General features: G+C 35.6%; 1 pseudogene; it reads right to left on the bottom strand.

Annotated features, from left to right (window-relative positions):
- Positions 1-15,001: 15,001 nt before the first annotated feature.
- On the bottom strand, positions 15,002-15,108 carry LOC147517324 (U2 spliceosomal RNA; annotated as a pseudogene).
- Positions 15,109-15,786: the final 678 nt, after the last annotated feature.

Genomic DNA, 15,786 nt, shown 5'->3' with positions numbered 1-15,786 from the left:
AGAGCAAAAAAGGGAAAATAGACTTCCACGTCTGGGACGCATGGATCATGCATCTAGACGCATTTCTCGCATCAGAAATGCATGGATCGTGCGTCCAGACGCATGAAATGACACTATAGTTACTTTCTTTTCAGTTTTGGAGACAAAGTTGGACTCTGAAAGAAGTCTATTTGTATTAGGAAACAAATGGCGGTTTGGAATGCTTCTAGAGCTCATTGTAAACCCCTATAAATAGAGGACCTAAGTGCCTCATGTAATTTTCCAATTCATTTATACTCTTGTCTCCATAACTTGAGGCAGAGCGAGATTAATAATAAAATATTCAGTTTTAACTTGCCGAGTCTTAATAAGTTAGTCTTTCTAGTCTTATGTTCTTCGACTCTTCTTCTTCTCGTTCTTCATATTCTTCCTTCTATATGGAAGGCTAATTTTCTCCTTCAAGGGAGCAGATGAACCCGATACTTAAGGTTTAATGATTCTTCTGGTTTATGGTGTTCTTCAATCAGGTTAGTTATTTATGTTTTTAGTTATTAGTTCCATTGCCCACACTAGGGGATGAAAATATAGAACAGGGTTTATGTTTTGCAATATTAATATCATGCTAGTGTTCTTTACTTTTCTTCTAGTAGTATAGTTCTTTAAAGTTAGGAAAGTATTCTTTGTGTTGCCTTAGAAGGAGTAGCTCAGGGAGTGGCTGCCTAGGGGAAGTATTCTTTGTGTTTGCCTTAAGTGGTGATTCATTGAATGACCACCCTATTAGGAAGTACTCCTTGATGTTGCTCTTAGTAGTACATTGAATGGCTGCCCGAGCTTACATAAAAGGAAAGAAGATATTAATAGTATAAACATAGGAACAACCTTAAGTATAGTTAATTGTTAACGATGTTTCGTCCAAGAGGGCATCGACACTTGCACGATTGCCTAATTGTAGTCTACTTGTAAGAACAACCATGAAGCAGAAGGTCATAAGTCAAAAGTATTGGTGGATTCTAATATCTTGAATTCCCTCTCTTATAAATTCTCAATAGTTTAGTTAATTTAATTTAGTTTAGCATTAAAATCTAAAATCCCTACAATCATAGTTTTTAATCCCTCAAACCCCCTTCCCAGTTCTGTCCTTCACATAACATACACTTAAAAGTGGAACGATACCGTACTCATCCTTTACTTATTGAGGGATAATTAGGTTTTGATACACTTCTATTTTGTTCAAAGACCATCATCCATCTACATCATCCATCTACATCATCTATCTACATCATCCATATACCACATCTACACACACAAAAGGAGCGAGTGTCTATGGTTGACTTGTGGTGGCAACTTTGGACTTGTTTCTAGTGCTGGGTTGTGAAGGTGAAGCTGGTGGTGGACTTGAACTTTCAACTTTGAACTTGCTTCTAGTGCTGGGTTATGAAGGTGAAGCTGGTGGTTGACTTGAACTTGCAACTTTGGACTTACTTCTAGTGTTTGGTTGTGACGGTGAAGCTGGCACTGGACTATTTGATGCTTGTGAAGATTCTACATCTTTGCTATTAGATTTACCTATTATCCCATTAAAATGATAATTTATGACATGTAAGTAATTCCTGACATGTCATATGTAACCACTCAATGATGAGTGTCCTTACCCTTTGGTTGTGCAGGGAGACCTTTGCATGTCTTGGAATTATGCCCCTCTGTCCTACACAACCTATAATTCATTCTTTTCTTGTTTGGTGCTTCCTCATCTTCATCTCTCCTTCTATTCTTTCTTGGCTGCCCAATACCCCTAGTGTGTGGAGGTGGATTGTATAGCTGTCCTGGTGTCCACATGCAAACAAACACATAAATTAATAACAGGGTACCCTTAATAACAAGGGTTAATAATAGACTGTATTATTAGGGCCAGTCTCTTGGATCTTCCATTGGCTTGATGTGTCCCTTGTAAGCCATTCGATATGTAGACACCCAGAAGTAGGAACTGCAATACTCTCTCCAATCATCTCTCATTTTGTATAAAATAACTACTGCATGCACACAAACAATCCTAAAGAGTTGTCATCTCCTACAACTGCACTCTTGATCTACTATGTTCACAGTGTATCTATAATCAGACTTGACATCCTTGATACTATACATATTGGTATTACTTGCTTCCAAATCCAGTTAGGAATGTCATCTATCATCTTATCTATTTTTTCACAACTGCAGGAACTAACCCATTTATATCCCATTCTTCTGCCTTCTCTCTCCTCTTATACAAAAAGGACATCAACAATGTATGATATTTATCAAAGAGATGAACAATGGGCATATCCCTCAAGTCTGAAATCCAGTTGTTAAATGAATCAGAAAAATTGTTTGTGATGTGGTCACATTTTGTACAATCATCAAAGTGTACCCTTGCCCAACTCTCCACTTTCTCTCTCATAAGGCAGGTCCTAGCTTTTGGACATTTAGCTTCTAGTTGAGCCATACACCTATCAAAATCACTTATCTTATAACATTTTGCAGCACCCCATACTAGCAACTCCAAATGTTTTGCCTTGAAAACTTTCTTAAAGTATTTGTACATATGCCTAAAGCAAAACCTGTGGGGATTGTTAGGGAAAACAATTGACACAACTTCAATTAATCCCTTTTGCCTATCAGACACAAATGTCAACTTGTACAAATGACAATCTAATCCATTCCTTTTCATTGTTTGTAAAAAATTAGTCCAACTCTCTTTTCCCTCAGATCTTGTGATATAGACTGTTATAGGAAACAAACCATTGTTTCCATCCAATGCTACCATGCTTAAACATTGTCCTCCATACATACCCTTCAGGAAACACCCATCTAATCCAATAATAGGTCTACAAGCATTCAAGAATCCATCCAAAGAAGCAGTAAAACACACACATACATCTTCAAACTGCAAGGTTTGATCATTTCTAGAACAAAAAGCAATTTACCTTGGATTATTTCTCATTATCTGATAAAAAATGGAGTACACACAATATGTAAGTAACAATAACAATGCATAAGTAGCACACATATAGATAACTAACATTATCAATTCAAACGATATATAAACACATAAAAACATTTAGGGTTTACCTAATCACATAGCACTGGTACTATTTGTAACTCTCTTGAAAGTCTCCATGAATCTGTTGCAAGCATCTAATTCTTGCACTCCATGCAGTCCAGTAAGAGATTGCCACATGCTGCTTCTGTCTAATGTCATCAATGATGTTTCTTACAGTACAAGTCTTGTGATGTACCGTCATATGTTCCAACATAACAGTGGCTACCCAAACTGCATCAGTCATTCTATTCTTGTGGTCTGTATCAGCAACATATCTATGTTCATTGTTAAAGGTGCTCAGTCTCATTGTAAAACCATCACTTTTCTTCTTCCTCCAGTAAGCTATCCAAGGACACCCAATAGACTCACAGATAGCTAGAATTCTATAGGACTCGTTGACAACCATCCTAGCCACAAATCTATTCTTAATGTAGTAATCCCTAATCTCCTGCCTCAATATTTTTATATTAGGCCACTCCATACCTCTTTCCCACTCATCTTCAACAATGTGTGGCCTAACATCATTGGCCTTAGTTTTATACACATCAACAGTCTCACCTTCATAGTTATAGTACTCTACAGACCTTGGAATCATATACTCCAATTCATCTTCAGATGAGTGTGCACTGTGATACTCCTCTTCAGGTTCATATTCATCAACATTTGGAGGTGGAGGCTTTGCTGCTACTTTTCTCATTACAGGAACTTCAATACCTTCATTATCATCTAGCTCATCTTCAAACAGGACATTGTATGTGTTGACATTAGACCAAAAAGGGTCATCTTCATCAACAATGACACCCTTTCCTTTGATATTTCTCCCACCCTTTCTCTTCTTACTTGTCTCTCCAGACTTGGCATACTTAGTTGGTTGCCTCTTTGCTGGTGTGGACTACTTCCTTTTTCCTTTCCTACCAACTTCTTCTTGCACAACTTCTTTTCCTTTTGCTTTCAAAGCTTCATTGTATGCCCTCTTAAGTTCTATTTTCATGTGTGCTAATGTCAACTCAGAATGACTACCAACTTCTGCATCTATGGTCTCTTCAACTGTGGGGGGTCTTCAACTTTTACTTCAGGTATGACAATGTCTTTAGTCATGTCATAAACTTTATTTTCAACATAAACATCATAGTACCCATCCAGATTGCTAACCAACTGTCTCCACATCTCTAATAAGTCAGCATCAGTCACTGCATGAACTACTTTACCACCAACAATGTAAGCCAGCTTGACCTTTTCCATGTTGACATCCAACAATAAATCCTCCAAGTCTGATTGCATGTCCAACATATTTAGTTTATCACCATCTACATTCATCATCCAAACTTCCTTTTTACTAGTGAAATAATTTTTTGACACTGTTAACCTTCTAAGAGGTGTCTTAAAGAAACCCCCATAGTGAATCAACAAGTTTCTCACTTCAACATCGGCCATGACTGTACAGAATGAAGAACAAAATCACTGTTAAACAACTATTTTAACAACAAATCAATTTGTGGTATCATTAAACATATAATTAGGTAGAACCCCCACACACACACACTGGAAAAACAAAAATTAGGGTAAACTTCCCACGTTAATGTTATATCCATGTGAAATTATGTATGCAACTTTTAAAAGGACCCAACTTGTTTCCATGTACTACAAAGTCATAACAATGTTATAGCCATGTGAGATTATGTATGAATTTTTAGAAGGGACCAATTGTTTCTCATGTACTACAAAGCCCTAACTTTTATAAGTTCATCATATGGTTTTAGAAGCAAACAAGTTTAAAAGCATTAATAAATGGTGAATTTCACTTGATTACCTTCGGATCTAAGATAAAGATGATGCCTTTCAGTTGATAACACCTTGAAGTTGATGACGCTTGTACGGTTCTACTGAAAAATGTATATAACTACATCACCTTTGACAAATTAAAATGCCTACAACTTTGAAAGTACAATTATATAACCATAATTAAGTGTTGTTGTCGCTCAAACACGCTCAAATACTAGATCAGTGATGTTCTAACAACAATGGAGCATCTTCTTTAGTAACTTATCATGACCGTTGGATTACTTTCACAAGATGGTGACACATGTCTATCTATTTCAAACCATGGTAAATAGTGCGATGGCAAATGAATTATTAAAAGATCAGGGGTAGTGAGTGTCTTTTTCTTTGGATCACTTCTGACCTTTGATATTTTCATCGTAGATCGTGACACGTGTCTTATTTAACCTAGTGTGATTACTCAAAGTCAAGGGGTTATTTGCATCATTACTCGTGGCTAAGGGTAGTGTGGTCTTTTCACTACAGTTGACTTTCTAGATAACAGTCAAGACATGTTGACTTGGACGACACATGAAAATGGAAGGGGGGGGGGGATATCACCAGTTGCAACTAGTAATGAGGGGAGGGGTAAGTCCATAGCTAGTAAATTCGTGGGACGGCAAAAGTTGATGACGTCAATTATTAAGCCTAAGATTGAAATTTTCAACAATAATACTTTTAAATATTCGGTCCAATAAAACGCTAACGGTAAAAATACGATATACGTGTTTTAAACGGGTATAATACGAATATATTTCTTTAAAATTCGGCTATATATTTTACATTTAAAATTTTGATATATAAGTATATAACGTTTTTATTTTTATTTTACAATTTTATTCATGAAAAAATAATACAAATGTCATTTTATTCGCCAAACCTTATAATTCGTGAATAATTCGCGAATAATTCGGCAATTATAAGCCCGACCCAACCAATTCGCGAATTAAACCGTATCATTCAAAAATTCGCCGAATTATTCGTTTTATTCGCCAAACCTTATAATTCGCGAATAATTCGTGAATAATTCGGCGAATTACTAGCTATGGGTAAGTCTAACTAACCCTATTATGTGTTGTAATGATGTTTAAAATGTGAGTTTTTAATTTTTTTTTTGTTTGTTCATTTTTTAGATCAGATCTGTGACTTTGAGATGTAATTTGCTTGTGGTTTTTATATCATGTTTGTTTTGAAAATGCTCTTTTATGTACTTTTCTTAATTAAACTTTAGGTTTTTGATTTTGCTTTTTGTTATGAACAGTTATTGTTCATACATATTTGTGATTATTCATACACAAACCAATGTTTATAGTTGTTTGTGCTTGAACAATGACTAATTGTTCATATCTTGTTGTGTATTTTGAATGATCCCAATGTTGCACCCATATTGTAAATACATTTGATGATGCATTTTTTACTATGATTTTGCAGTTTATATGGATCATAGTGTGATTGGAGTTTTTTGCTACAATGGTGGTAGTCTTTCCATTCATATTGGGTTGGATTCTTCTATTGATGGTGTTACACAAGAGTTACAAGGCAAATGGCCTGACTTGGGATTAAAATGTTATAGTATGTGTTTCAACCGTGACAAGAAAGATAACTTGATTGAATCTAATGGGGAGATGCATTCTTTAGCTTGTTATTGTTTTGCAAAGAAGATTGCAATTGTTGAGATCAAAGTGGTTGTTTGTGTGACTTCCTTGATTACCTCTAGTGGTTCTATTTCTGCAAGTTTTTCAAGTTCATCAAGTTCTTCAGTTGGTGGTGGTGGTGGTGTGGTTGTTGGTCGTAAACCTTACAAGTCTGATTTTTGGGCAAGAAACTTTGATAGCGGTGTTGAGTAGCGATTAACTTTAGGTGCGCCTGAGTTTCACTGTAAATTGATAGAGTATTCGATTGTCAGTGGTTACAAATATGAATTAATCAAGGATGACGAGTTTAGAGTGACCGCAGTTTGTGAGAATAAGAAGGAGGGAAACTGTGAATGGTGTATACACTCTTGCGGTACATATGGAAGTTTTGAAATTAAGAAGATTAATCTCACACACACTTATGGTTTTGCATTTAAAGACTACATCCATCCTCTTCTCACTTCTTATCTTAGCTTGTAATGACTCATATTTTAGATTTTGCTAAAGATAAATCATCTTTGTCATTGGGAGATATTACTTCTTTTTATAGTCGTGAGTATGGGCTTAAGATTTCTAAACATATGAGTTATTTGGGTAAGAAGTTGGCATTGACAGAGTTGTATGGTGATGTTGTTTTATCCTATAATGAACTTTTGTGGTATACGAAAGAGTTGAAGAGAAGAGATCCTTGGAATTATGTTGATCTTCAGGTGAATGTAGAGAGTGGGAAGTTTGAGAGGGTGTTTGTTGCTTTTTAATCGAGTATTAATGGTTTTAAATACTGTCGACCGATGGTGTATTTAGATGGAACCTTCCTGAGACCAAAGTATAAAGGGTGCTTGTTGGTTGCTACTGCAAAAAATGGAGATCAAGGTGTTCCCCTAATTTTACTTGCATGTTTTACTGTTGAACATGTATTGTTCATTCTGCTTAAAGGTATGAACAATGAGTGTTTATACTCCAATGGGTATGAACAATCATTTTTCATAGCTCACGTTTATATTTATGGGTATAAACAATGAGTGTTCATACTCATTGTTCATATGAATATGAGTGTTCATATTTGTTTTGGGTATGAACACATATTGTTTATACCTTTTTAGTTATCTCATATTTGGTTATTTTATGTTGTTTTGTAGGATTATTCCCTCTTGTTGTTGGTGTTGTTGATATTGAAAATGAATCCAATTGGTTTTGGTTTCTCGATATGTTTAAGAAGCTAAGGCTTTTGTGTATGAGAGGAGGTATGCCTTTTTGAGTGATAGACATCATGGTTTGCTTGTGAACATTCTTCTTGTATTTCCTAGTTCATATCATACTTTATGCTTGTGGCACATGGAGAACAACCTTAAAACAGCTTTGTCAAAGGCACGTGGTGTTACAAAAGTGTTGGTGGTTTTATTCAAGAAATGTGCTTATGCTGCCACACATGAGAAGTTTTAGGAACACATGGCTGAATTGTTGAATATAAGTGGAGATGCAGTGTCTAATTTTCTGTCTAGGGCACCTTATGATAATTGGGTTAATGCATACTTTTGTGGCACCCGATATGGTGAGATGTTCTCTTCTTTGGCAGAGTGTTTCAATAGCTGGATAGACTAAGAGCATCATCTGCCCATCACAGCCATGTTAGATGAAATTCACATTAAGATGATGAAAATGGTATCGGACTGGAGGATGGAGTGCAAGAATTGAAAAACTATTCTTTGTCTTAAAATGGAAGTGAAATTGGTTGAGAGGGTTGAGGAGCTGAGGCTCGTTCTGTGACTGTGGCAAGGTCAGATGAGCACGTGTTTCAAGTTGTTGCGGAGAAACATGAGTATTGGGTTGGCTTACTTAGTAGATATTGCACTTGTAACAATTGGGGCATAGACGGGTTTCCTTGCCGACATGCGATTGCAAGTATTTATTGCAAAGGGGATTCAATATATTCATACATTGAAGTTACATTCCTCACCACTTCGTTCAGCAACACCTACTCTCATGGCATCACTATAATTAGCCGCAATGAGATCTATTCGGATGTTTTTGATGAAGTAGAAATTCTTCCACCAGATGTGAAGAGGGCTCCGGGTAGACCATGAGTTAAGAGGATTGAGAGCACGGGCGTTACGCGTTATACTGCCCACAAATGCAAAAAATGCCACAAAACCGACCGGCATGACCGAAGACTTGCCATGGAAAAACTTTTGACACTGCTGATATGGAATCTAGAGTAAGGAATGAGTTACCTAGTGGTAATGGTGATATATATGGTATTAAGGTCTTGACAATTTTTTTGATGTGGGAAGCACTTGTGAGGCTGTTTGATGTTTTTGTATGAAATATTTTTTGATTGACAGATATATATTAATACAATTTTGGAATCCATTTTTAAAGTCTCTTATGATTTCATTCATTTCTTTAATTTTTATTATGTTTTGCCGAGTTCATACATGGATAGGTATGAACAATCAATGTTGATATATCAATTCAAAATTCAATATTCATACATGGATATAACAATTGGTGGGTATGAACAATCAATGTTCATACATGGATAGGTATGAACAACCATTTAGGGCATGAACAATCAATGTTCATACCTATTTAGGGCATGAATAATCAATGTTCATACATAGATAGGAATGAACAATCAATGTTGTCATAACACCAAATAGGTATGAACAATAGTTGTTCATAGTAAGCTGAGGCATGAACAATGGTTGTTCATAACTAGCAGGTATGAATAATCCATGTTCCTTTGTGCGTATGAACAATCCATGTTCATAGCTAGCTAAGGCATGAACAATTTATTGTTTGGGAATGAAACAGTGAGAAACACAGTGATTGTTTAGGGTATGAACAATAAGTGTTCAAACCTATTTGGTATATGAACAATGGATGCTCATACCGCCAAATCTAGGGTATTACGTGTCACGCACGCATTCACCTCCTAAACAAACGGGTCGGTTAAGTGTCCACTTTCAAATACGGTTCCAACTTCTCCTTTTGCACACATTTCAAAAAGAAGGAAAAAGAGCACAAGAAAAAACAAAACTAAAAGTAAAACAACAAAACCCAAACCCTAGATTTCTTTATAAACCAAATTTTTTTCCAAAATCAATTAAAAAATATATCAAAATGTCAAATTCTCCATTGCAAATAATGGATGAAAATTTGTGCAATACTGAAAATTGCAAGAACCCTAGGTATGATAACCAAATTTATTGTGAAGAACACAACCAAGAAATATCAAATGTCGTGGAAAGTATTCTAAATTATATTGTGGAAAAACAAGGAGGAGGAGAGAACAAAATAAGTTGGTGGTGAGATTGAAGATGATGAGAAAACAAACACCGATGATGATGTAAATGCAGATGGATTAAAAGAAGATGAAGAAAAACAACAACAAGAGGCTACAGAAGAAGATGATGAACCAATAAAGGTACCTTTAAATTCTTGATTTTATTTTTGCAAGAAAGTGAAATGAACAATGAGTGTTCATACGTCTGTTTATGCATGTTAGGATTTACACTATGAACAATTATTGTTCATAGTCCACTGGGTATGAACATTGATTATTCATAGTTCTGTAGGTATGAACATTGATTTCATACCTTTACAATAACAAAACTATGTTTACACTTTGCATATCTAACCTTCAATTATTTGCAGGACTTAATCCGAGGAAGGAAGAAAAACAATAAAGAGAAGAAGAACAAAGACGATAAGTCCCCTGTGAGTAGATCTGACACACCAAGCAAAAGATTATGTTTGATATCATCTATTGATAAGTCCCCTGTGAGTAGATCTGACACACCAAGTAAAAGATTATGTTCGAGATCTACATCTAAGAAGAGTAAACCGGACTCGAGCAGCACTACTGGCCATTCTAAAAAACGTTAAGACAAAGTATACTAGGAAAGGGAAGGCACTGGGCAAGAATGTAAAGAAATCTGTAAAAAGGAAATAGAAGGGAGTGGAAGAGAAGAGAGATAAAGAGAAGGAAGATGAGGAAAATAAGGAAGGGGAAGAGGGAAAAGAGAAGGGTAAAACTACTATAGTAGCACCATCACAGCTGCGAAGTACCTTTTCACATATGATAGGTTTGGTACAAAAAACTCAAGTGCATGGGGATTTCAAAAAAACATGTTGATGAAATGAAGAAGACACCATTTTGGTTTATATTTGATGCATTTTACAATAGTGGGATTGTAGAAGGAAACAAATTTAAGCCAAACAAAGAAATAGTCTATCTTTTGGAGAATTTTAACTCATGACCTGAGGCATTTGAGATTGGTAATACAATGGTGAAGCTGACTGTAGAGGAGGTTAGTATCATGTTTAGGTTGCCTATCACAGAGACACTGGTGCAGTTAAACAGGACTATTGGAGATGATGAAAGGAAAACCATCTTCATAGAAAAGTACTTTGGTGATGCCGACACCAGATATTCCAAGGCTCATGTTGAAAATGGTATAATGAGGACCTGGGCGACCCCTGATGACTTGATGAGCAATATGCAGCTGAGGATTTTTCAAGGTTGATGTCACTTTCCATGTTGATTACATATTTCTTCACCAATGCCAACTACAAAACATCTTGGCCCTTGATCAAGTCTGTCGACAGGTTGGATACACTAAGACATCTGTCTTGGCCAACCACACCATACACAATGAGCTAATTGCCACTGTCAGAGAATACAAAGAAGCCAAAAAATAGATGATCAATGGCTGCATTATAATGTTTTTGGTATATTTCTTCAACTCAATATCCTTAATTTATGGTTGTTTGTCTATTTTTATAACAATTGGTCGGTATGAATAATCAATGTTCATACATGGATAAGTATGAACAACCAATGTTCATACCTATTGGTGGGTATGAACAATCAATGTTCAGACATGGATAGGTATGAACAATCAATGTTATTGTTCATACCTATTGTGGGTATGAACAATCAAAGTTCATACCTTAACATAATGTATGATCAATAAGAACACTTATTGGAGTATGGACAATCAATGTTCATACCTATTTGGGGTATGAACAATCAATGGTCATATGAACAATTATTGTTCATACCTATTTGGGGTATGAACAATCAATGTCCATACATCAACATGAGCTATGAACAATCAATGGTCATATGAACAATCATTGTTCATACCTATTTGGGGTATGAACAAATAATGTTCATATGAACAATTATTGTTCATACCTATTTGGGGTATGCATGAACAATCAAAGTTCATACCTCAACATAATGTATGATCAATAAGAATACTTATTGGAGTATGAACAATTAATCAATGTTCATACCTATTTATGGGTATGAACAATCAATGTTCATATCTATTATTAGGGTATGAACATTATTGATTGGTTTAATGTTTTAGTTTATTGGTGTGTGAACTAATATGGCTTTCGTCACGTGCATTGTAGTTTTGGTTCTGTGAGCACTCTGTAGTCATCAACAAGGTAGAGAACCATGAAACCAAATTCCTGATGTGTGCAAGGTGGAATTTGAAGACCTTGCTTGATGTGTTTCAAAAAACACCAATAACAGAAATAGCTACAAGTCATATCATTGTCGATGTTGAAGCAGCAATAGATGCTGAAAGGACTTTACTTCATGACATGTACAGTGATTAAGTCACAAACAATGAAGTAACAATCCAATCTACTGTAGAAGACAATGATGCACTAATACTGGAGAACAAATAATTGAAGGAGAGAGTCATCGAGCTTGAAAAGCAACTTCTGTATTCTAGAGATGAAGTTGAAAAGTTAAAAGGAAAAGTTAAAGGAGTAGTAAGAGAGGGATATGCCTTATGAGGTTGAATTGCAACCTGATGAAGTCACGGATGAAGTCCATCCACCTAAAGAAGTGCAGCAGGGGCATCCTGATGAAGTCACAGATGCAGTCCACCCAGCTGAAGTGCAGCAGGGGCATTCTAATGAAGTCACAACTGAAGTTCAGCAGAGGCAGTATGTCGCGGAACCCTTTGAAGGTCCATCATTTGAACTATGTCTTACCTTGTCACCTCTAGACAAGGAGAGAGATAAAGATAAAGTTGAGGAGAAGGATGTTAGAGATAAAGATAAAGATGAGGAGAAGGATGTTGAGGGGGCAGAGAAACCTTGTTCACTAGTAAAGCGAGTGAAGGAAACTAAAGGAAGGAAAACTAAGATGATTGGCGAGGATTTCACTTATGATGGGAAGAAAAAAAGAAAGAAATGTGACACTGGAAAGCAAACTCTTGCTGAAGAGAAAGGATTTGATGACACTAACAGTCGTCCTCTGCTTGACCCGAAGACATGTCCATACTATATGGGATTGGAAGAGAGCCATCGAGAAGTCATTGACACTTAATTTCTTCAAAATTGCGGACTGTGGGTAAGTTTAGGATACCAAAAAATGATATTTTGAGTAAATCTCTTTTTTGACTAATGGTTATTTCTTATGGTTTTTGAAGAGCAATCGCTTGGTCAGATGAAATTTTACAAGTACAGGGCGTTCTAGTTGAAGATCTTCTATTTGATAGAGAAATTGATCATCAAGTAAATTTTATTCATACCACAATTGGACTATGAACTACAAACACGCATTGTTCACATCCATACTGTACTATGAACAATCATGAGTTTCATAGTCATGAGTTTTTTATGTGACGCCAATTTAAAAAAAATTATCCGTTCAACATGTCATTAGTTGATGGTCAAAAGAACTCCAACAGAGAAACACTGAAAAAAAAAAGAGATTTGTCTAGTCTCTGCAAACAAAAAGGTGGAATTTTTATTACAAAAAAAATATTGTTTCATCTATTATTATTGTCACATTCTTATTATTTCACACAATTGTTGACACAAAGAATGTTAGAAGAAGGAGGCTTGGAAAACGTATTGAAGAGCATCAACTTCTTTTCGAAATTCATAGCCATTCCAATTCATTTAGACAGACATTGGACTCTTCTAGTGTTGGAGTTCGTGGGGGGACAACAAGAAAAAAGGTTTCACTTCAACTCCCTAAGCCACACAAAATATCCATTGCAAGTTGCGAAAGACCTTGTGAGTTCGACAATAAACACTTAAATTACATAAAAATTTTTATGTTGAAATATAAAGAAATAACTTCTTGTAATTTTGCATAAGAAGGTATTAGTTGAGTCGATAAACCGTTTGGTCAAAATGGATGATTTGAAAATCTATTTTCTCAGTAATCAAGGAAGAATACTTCCTTAAAAATGTCCACAACAAAGCAATAGGTAATTATTTTCATATCCCAATAGGTATGAACTCCTGTGTTACATGTATAAACTATGATTGTTAGTTCATACCCCAATAGGTATGAACAATGACTATTCATGCATCAGATAGCTATGAACAATCATTGTTCATACCCATAGGAACTATGAACAATATTTGTTTATACTCCAATATGTATGAATACAATGATTCCTCATATTTAGCACTGATTGTGTATTCTCTAAATTGCAGCATTGATTGTGGCCTTCATGTGTGCAAAATGATGGAAATTATGTATGAACAAGGTCACATGGATTTCTATGAATTGACAAATGAAGAGGATGTACACAACATGCGCCCTCACATTGCATGTAGATTGCTTCCAGACTTGCCAAGAAGCTGGAGTAAGAAAATCACGAGTTTCAGGAAAATTACAGAAAAGGATTGTTTAGTAAATGAATGTGAGGAAGGCAAAAAAACAATATATTTTTTGGTGATTTTTTGTGCACAATGATATTTTGTTTATGAAAGTGGACTTTTGGTGTTTTTAATGTGTTATCTTATTATTATTTTTTTATTCTGCTTAAACGTATGAACAATGAGTGGTCATACTCTAATATGAGGATATGAACAATCCTTGTTCATAACTCATGTTCATATTTAGAGGTACCTGCTTAAACTTAATGTATGAACAATGAACAATCATTGTTCATAGCTCACATTCATATTTGGGGTATGAACAATGATTGTTCATAGCTCCATCCAATAGCTATGAGCACGCATTGTTCATAATTGGGGGTATAAACATTTATGGTTCATCCTTGCTTAAAGGTATAAACAATGATTGTTCATAGCTCCAATAGGTATGAACAATCATTGCTCATAGCTCACGTTCATAGTGGAGGTATGAACATTTATGGTTCATACCTACTTAAAGGTATGAACAATAGGTATGAACAATCATTGCTCATATTTGGAAGTATGAACAATGAGTGTTCATACTCCAATAGGTATGAACAATCATTGTTTATGGCTCGCATGTTTTGTATATGAACAATGATTGTTCGTATTATACACACTGGGTCATTTCGGTTGGACTGAGTTGTTTATTATTTCTCGTTAGGGGTATACTTGACCTTTCATCTACCCGAGCCGTTTTTTATTTTGCGCAAAGGGTATACTTGACATTTCATCTACCCGGTCCTTGTGAGTGATTAAAAAAAAAAGGTGGTGTTGAGAGTTACTTTTTTGAGTGATTTGTCCTTCAGAGTCGCTCTCTATATCATGTGAGGCATTGCCTCACATATCAGATGTTAAACTGATAGGAACAGATACTACATTTGACCTTAGCCAAAAGGCCGAGAAAGGTATGCTTATGAAAGCTTCACATGCTTACTTTTATACTGCCATTTCCTGGGGATATATATATTTTACCTCGCGAATGTGAGACTAAATGCATATCAACATATAAAAACAAACTGCCTAATTAATAATTATTAACAAGAGTATACAAGTTGAGTACAAGTCCTCAACTGTGTGGAGGGGTATTATATGGGTTGTGAATGAAATGAGTTCTCTTTGTGGCTGGATCATTGGAAATGGAATAGGATTAACCTTTGGAAGAACAGTTGTTTGTTGTTATGTAAGCCTTTTTGTGATTTCTTTGTTTAGAGGAAAGACATTATGAAGCTCAGAGCAAGTCTGAGTGTTTTTATTCATGATGGACAGTGGCATTTCTCTAACAGCACGACAGGGGTGTTGAATGGGGTGGGTGCAGACACTAACACGATTCAACAACCTGAAGAAAAAAAATGTGGAGGACTCAAGGGTATTGCAAATTTCCGCTACTGACGGGACATTCAAGGTATTTTATCAGCTGCGCATGAAGATATCAGGGAAAAAGGAGTTCAAAATGGTGGTGCAAGTTTGTTTGGACTGTCAAAACTATTCTTAGAATATAGAGCATTGCTTGGAAAATATGACATGGTGTTATATATTAGGAACTGATAGCAAGATAAAAAGAAGAAAAATAGCACTAGCATCGAGGTG

This window comes from Coptis chinensis, chromosome 2, assembly GCF_015680905.1.
Source record: "Coptis chinensis isolate HL-2020 chromosome 2, ASM1568090v1, whole genome shotgun sequence".
Taxonomy (NCBI): domain Eukaryota; kingdom Viridiplantae; phylum Streptophyta; class Magnoliopsida; order Ranunculales; family Ranunculaceae; genus Coptis; species Coptis chinensis.
This window is presented reverse-complemented; position numbering and strand designations above follow the sequence as displayed.